Source organism: Aptenodytes forsteri, unplaced genomic scaffold (genome assembly GCF_000699145.1).
Source record: "Aptenodytes forsteri isolate BGI_AS27 unplaced genomic scaffold, ASM69914v1 Scaffold132, whole genome shotgun sequence".
Classification (NCBI taxonomy): Eukaryota; Metazoa; Chordata; class Aves; order Sphenisciformes; family Spheniscidae; genus Aptenodytes; species Aptenodytes forsteri.
This window is the reverse complement of record NW_008795520.1, coordinates 4701907-4708069: the sequence shown is the minus strand read 5'-3', so window position 1 is coordinate 4708069 and position 6163 is coordinate 4701907.

Genomic DNA, 6163 nt, shown 5'->3' with positions numbered 1-6163 from the left:
CCTTTGCTGATACTTAGGCGAACACGTGGGAAGGCTGATGTTGATAGGGCTAGGACCTGGCTGAGGGAGGGAGAGAGGGAGGGAGGGAGGGAGGGAGGGAGGGAGGGAGGGAGGGAGGGAGGGAGGGAGGGAGGGAGGGAGGGAGGGAGGGAGGGAGGGAGGGAGGGAGGGAGGGAGGGAGGGAGGGAGGGAGGGAGGGAGGGAGGGAGGGAGGGAGGGAGGGAGGGAGGGAGGGAGGGAGGGAGGGAGGGAGGGAGGGAGGGAGGGAGGGAGGGAGGGAGGGAGGGAGGGAGGGAGGGAGGGAGGGAGGGAGGGAGGGAGGGAGGGAGGGAGGGAGGGAGGGAGGGAGGGAGGGAGGGAGGGAGGGAGGGAGGGAGGGAGGGAGCCCTACTGCAGTGCAAAGGCTGAGGACCACCTGCCTGGAGAGGGGGACTGCTGTCAGATGTGGAGCTGAACGTGGGAGCAGGACCAAGGCAGAAGACAGGCTGGAATGACCAGGAGGAGCAGGAGGAGTCAGGTTTGGGAGTATCTCTGCCCACCAGATCATACCTCCTGCAGAACCTGGGATACAGCAGACCCAGGGATTTCTGCTGCGCAGTAGTTGTCTGTTGTCAGCAAATATTTGGGGAAGCCATTGGCACAAGCTGTGACTCATTCCTGCCTGCTCCCTCAGCAGAGGTTGATGGGCTATCAGTATTCCCAGTTATTCTGCTTTTCAAGCATGATGGAATTAACGTCTAAGAATAAGAGCCAGTCCTGCCGGTGAGTCATGCGGTGGCCGGTGTGATGCCGCATGATGGGATTCCTGCATTTTTGTTTCAGTTTGCCATCTGCAAATCAAGGAAATGACAAAAACCTACGCAGATTGAAAGTGTGGGAAGTTTGTAGGGTCAAGCACTCGGCAGTTAGAAATGCTTGATTTAACACTGCCCTTGCCATCTGAGTGCGGCTCCCATCTGCACAGGCATCATGATAGTGTTGCTTATAGCTGCAGGATCAAACACATATGTAAATATTTTTTTTTTCCCACAACAGTTCTACCTCTTTTAATGCCCAGGGCAGATGGTTCTCGGCAGGCGAGTGGAGGCTGTGTGGGGAAGGGTCCTCGTCCTGCCTCGTTGCAGCTGTGCAGGACGAGAGGATCCCCGCTCTGCCTTCATGCCACAGCGGACTCCAGCCCTCGGCGATGGTGACGGCAGCCAGCATCTGCGTCCCTGTCCTGCAGCAACACCAAAACAGATGGAGTCCTCAGATAAATTATCTATCTGCCAAACTCGAACAAGCCCCCATCGGGCACATGCAGAGTGAAGTTTTGTATAACTTGCAACTTGACCACAGGTGGGAAAACTTAGGATCCTTGTGAAGGAACATTCCCCTTCCCTGGCTGAGTATCGGTGCCAGCCTCTAAAGACAGAGGTGTTTAATCTCTTGATTTGAACAGAGCAAGCTAACATATATCTTGCTAATCTTATTCTAGGAGACAGTTGAATTATTTTAGCTAAAAATTACCAAGAGAGTCTGCCCGAGGCAGACATCCAGCACAGAGTATTTGAGCTCGAGCAGCTGAGCTTTGGCAAAGCCGTGCATAGCGGAAAGCAGTCATTAATGGGAAGTGTTAAGCAACTTTAACTCCAGACAGCGCTCACAGGGGGAAATGAGAAACTTTGGCTCTGTGGATGGCCCCACCAGAAAAGACATACATGTATGCGTGAAATCCTGCTGCTACACATTCAGTTAGCTGATCGCTACAGGCGAATAGTGACCTGCATTTGTAATACGGCATTTGCAGGCTCCAGGGGTGGACTTACTGTTTTGCAGACTTACTGGTTACTTCGTGGTTTGCTGTTGAATCAAATGCTGAGGAGAAATGGTATTTTAGTGATGGTAAAGCGTGAAGAGAAATACGTTGGCTTTCTCTTTCCCTGTGGGAGGAGGAGGCGCAGGCAGACGGGGATGCTGGCCCCAACCCTGCTGGTGCATGGCACATATGGCGTGTGTGGCAGGTTGCATTGCGGGAAGGTCTCGTCATTGTGGCTGTGAGCGGTCCTGGGGACTCCCCCTTGCTCACCTGACAACCTCTACACCGACAGAGGTTTTGGTAGGGGGTTGGGTTGAGAGGGAAGGTTAGTGGGGGGGGGGTAGCAGCTCTTACTGCCAGTCTGCATTTTCCTTTTCTGCAGGAAGAGGTATTTTCCTTTCTTGTTACACTTCATCTAGAGCTGTGTAAACAGTACTCTTTCCTTGATGTTGACATCTTCAAATGATTTTATCTCCCTCTTAGGGATTTATTTACCCAAACTGTACTATTTAGTTATTTAATCTTCCCTTTAGTTATTTGATTGTTGTTCATTACTGAATTTGTCCCAATATGCCAACGTCTCTTTGGCACATGAGTGCCTGCAGTTGCTTTCTCTGTTTAAAGGATGGCTCAGTCCCAGCAGCACGCTGCAGAGAGAAGCCATCTTCCTTCTGCTTTATTACATGATGCTCTTCACCTCTCTGCAGGTCAAAATCAGGACCTCTTATTTTATAAACCAGCATCTAGTTTGCTACTCACTCATGTTAGGCCCTTTTCAGCAGCTGCTACAGATTATTTTTCCAAATATGTTTCCTTGCATTGCCCATGTCCCCTTCAAAGCTGTTAGATGCTGTTTTCCTTCCCACTCCTCCGTCTCAGAAACATTTTTTTGTGAGCTTGAAATCATAATGAGAAACTGAAGCTTGTGCGCTCTTTGCTTCCTCATTACTAAATCCAAAATGATCCTTTCAAAAAAAGGAAATGTTTTACAGGTTTGTAATTCTTCAGCCTGGGAAACAATTCCTTCCCATTCACAGCCGCACTGTGCACTCCCTGGGGACGGGGCAGGCTGGCTGGGGCAGTTTGGTTACATGGAAAGGAAGGGATATTAAAACGGTGAGCAAGGCTCGTCTGGAGAAGGATGGGCCAGAGCTGTCTCAGTCCAGCCCTTGGTTATTCTGGGCACTAACGCGTTCTGCCGAAACTCGGGCAGAGGTTTTAAGAGCTGTTTGGACAGGTAAAAGCTTTGGAATGATATATGCACTTTGCATGTGCAGGTGATGCTTCATTTTTATATTCAAAGTGCATTAGGACATGAAAGGAGCCAATTTCAACCTAGTCTGCAAATGACACCTAAGCCCAGCCTGTGAAACATGCGCTGCCTGAAGAGCATTTACCAGGATGTCTATGCAGATTTCATTTTTCTTAAGAAACCTTTTTGACTATTTCTTCCCTGCAGGCATTCGAGGTGGAAATAGGATAGGTTTTGGACCTAACCTCACAATCGGGGAAAGGAGAGAGACAAAGGGCTTTGTCTGGGTAGCTCCCCAGTAGCATTGTGTTAAACCGGCAGTGAACTGGAAGCTTCTCCAAAGCTGTGGGAGCCAAATGTCCCACCCTGTTTGCCTGTGGCTGCCAGGTTAATTCTTCTCCTTTTGAGGTCTGAACCCTTCAAAGCTTTGTTTTGTATGGGTAAATAAAAACTAGCTACAGTCTGTGGAGAGACCTGGAAACCACTCGGTGCAGAAAGATCACAGGACTCTCAGAATGAATGCAGACTTCTTTTTAACTGAAAATAATATATACATTTAAAGAGCAGAACATGCAAATACATTCATAATGGCCGCTATCAGGAGCTGCTGGCAGTTTCTCTGAGCAGAAAAGTCCTTGTCCTGGAGATTTCTGCTACCCCTCAGGCTTCTGTCCATTTCTATGTTGTTACTTGCAGTGTTTAAGCCCCATTAAGTTTAAGTGCATAAATTTTCTTTGGCTATTCAACCCCAGCCACTTTTGGGAAGGAATTGGCTAGAAACCCTGAACCTAAAATAATCAAACGTCTGTCTTTCCATTAAAAAGGCTGCCATTTATCTGACAAGCAGTGCAAAATGGAACAGGTAGCTCAGTACAAGCATCCTCCGAGAAACCTGTTGTTGCAAAACCAGGCAAGTGGCTTGCACAGAAGCAGATAAGGTACCTTTACCAATACCCAGGTTGTTGCACGGCATGTCAGTATATTTGGTTTCATAACGTGTTACTTTTATTATCAGCCTCTTGGTTTCTACCACTCTCTTTAGAAATATTCCAGCCACAACTTGTAACCTTTACAGGCTCATCCAAGGAGCATGGCCCTTCAGACACTACTTTTGCGAGTATTTGTTGTGCTCCAGGAGAGGATGTCTTTGTTTCAGGATTGTTCTGGGCATGAGAAATAAAAATCAAAATGGAGGTGGTGGCCAGCACAAAGAATCAACCAAAGTAATTTTAATGAATTTCTTTCCATACCTGCCAATCCACCCTCCCCTGCAGGAAAAACAACTCTCAGACGAATAAAGCATATGGCATGGAAGATGGAGCGCCGATGCCAAGTCTGTCTTTGCCTTAGCAGAACTCGCTGCAAAATGCTGAATCTGCAGATCTTCTCCTGGAACATGCTCTTCAAGAGAAAGGGGAAGGCATATTCCCACCAGCTTTTTAGCTGGGCTTGTGTGCTCTCACTGTTTAAATCCTCAATGGGTAGGACCTTATTGTGGCTGCAGTGCCGGGCAGACACACAGTACTACGATCAAACTAGCTGCTGTGGATAGCAGTGCAGCAGCAAAGAAAACCCATCAATGAGGTGGGCTAAATATTTGAGAAGGATCTGAAGCCCACACTAACCTGCCTTCTGTGTGCATGTGGGCTAACTAGCTGTGATGTCTGCCATTTCGGCAAGCAGGCATGCCTGCTGCCATGTGGTTAGACACCCTGTTCCTGGCCGTGGTTTGTTATCCAGTTGGTGTTTATGTTGCTGGCAATATTTGAGGACACGACCATATTTGAGCTGTCCAGAAGTGAGGCGTTCAGTGTAAGTCCCTCCATCACGACTTGCTCTACAGTGAGCGGAGAGGCAGCCACCCCCACAGGTTATTTATCCTGAAATAGGTGTGGAGTGCTGTGAGATGGTCCCTCTCTCTCTCTGTAAGCTCAGAGAAAACCCTCAATGCCAGCTCAGCCTGTGGCCAGCCATTACAGGTCTGTCTGCTCCCGGCTCAGCCCCATCAAGTGAGGGTCTGGGAGGTCACATTGCTGGTGGGTCCTGATGTGGCACAGGTAAATAGGACCTCACCACCAACCTGCTCAGCTCTTTTCTGAAGGATGTAGGATGCTGGAGGAACTTTAATTTAAGTGCCTCTCAGCAGTATGCCTCTCCACGGTTGGGTGACAGCTGAAGAGGAGGTTTGAGTGTCTAAATTAAGAAGTTAGGCATCTAAGGCCCTTATTGGACCTATCTCTGTGGGGACTGAAGCTGAGCAGACTTATATAAAAGGAAAAAGTCCCCTGCTGAGTTACTTTAATCTTCCAGACAGCTATGGAAATGTTTGTGTTGTGTACTCTTACAGACGTGTTTCTTCTGTAGGTGCTCTCAGACCTGAGAGGTGAGGCCATCATTTTACCTGGACATGTGCCATGGGGATACACCATGGGTTGGGCAAGGGGTGCTGCTCTCCCAGGACCTCTTGCAGCACTTTGGCTTGGAGATGTTTCGTAAGGCGGGAGGTGAAGTCCCCACCTTTGGACCCATGTGTCAGGAAAGCCTCCCACTGTGGGTAAGCAATGCCTCTCTTTCCAGAAAGTAGAAGATACCCGACAGGGTGATGAAATTAATGGGCCGGAGAGTTCCTTTGTTTAAATGAATGCTGGGAGAGGCAGGGGGAGGCTTGAATTTTCACATGGTTAATGTTCCCAATCCTCTTTTTAGTCCTCTCATGGCAACCTGCGTACTTTGCAGTTCAAAGTCACGTGAATCTCTGCTCAGCAGAAATGTAATGTTTTGATAAAACTGCTCTTAACAAGTTTGATTTGTTTAATCAGCTTGATTAACTGCAGAGCTTTATGGTCTTTAATTGGGAAGGATTTACTATAAATTACCATTTTTTGTAATTTTGTGCAGAACGTGACAGCGCACCTGATCTTGCTGCCTTGGCGGTGGCATGGGAGGTGCCTGTCTCTGGCACCCAGCCGTTCCCCTGCAGCTTCACATGTTTCAGATCCCTGGAGACCTTTGGGTGCTAAGCCTGCCCGCGAGGCCAAGCAGATGCTGGGTGAGGGGCAGGTTCCCCTGCAGCTTCACATGTTTCAGATCCCTGGAGACCTTTGGGTGCTAAG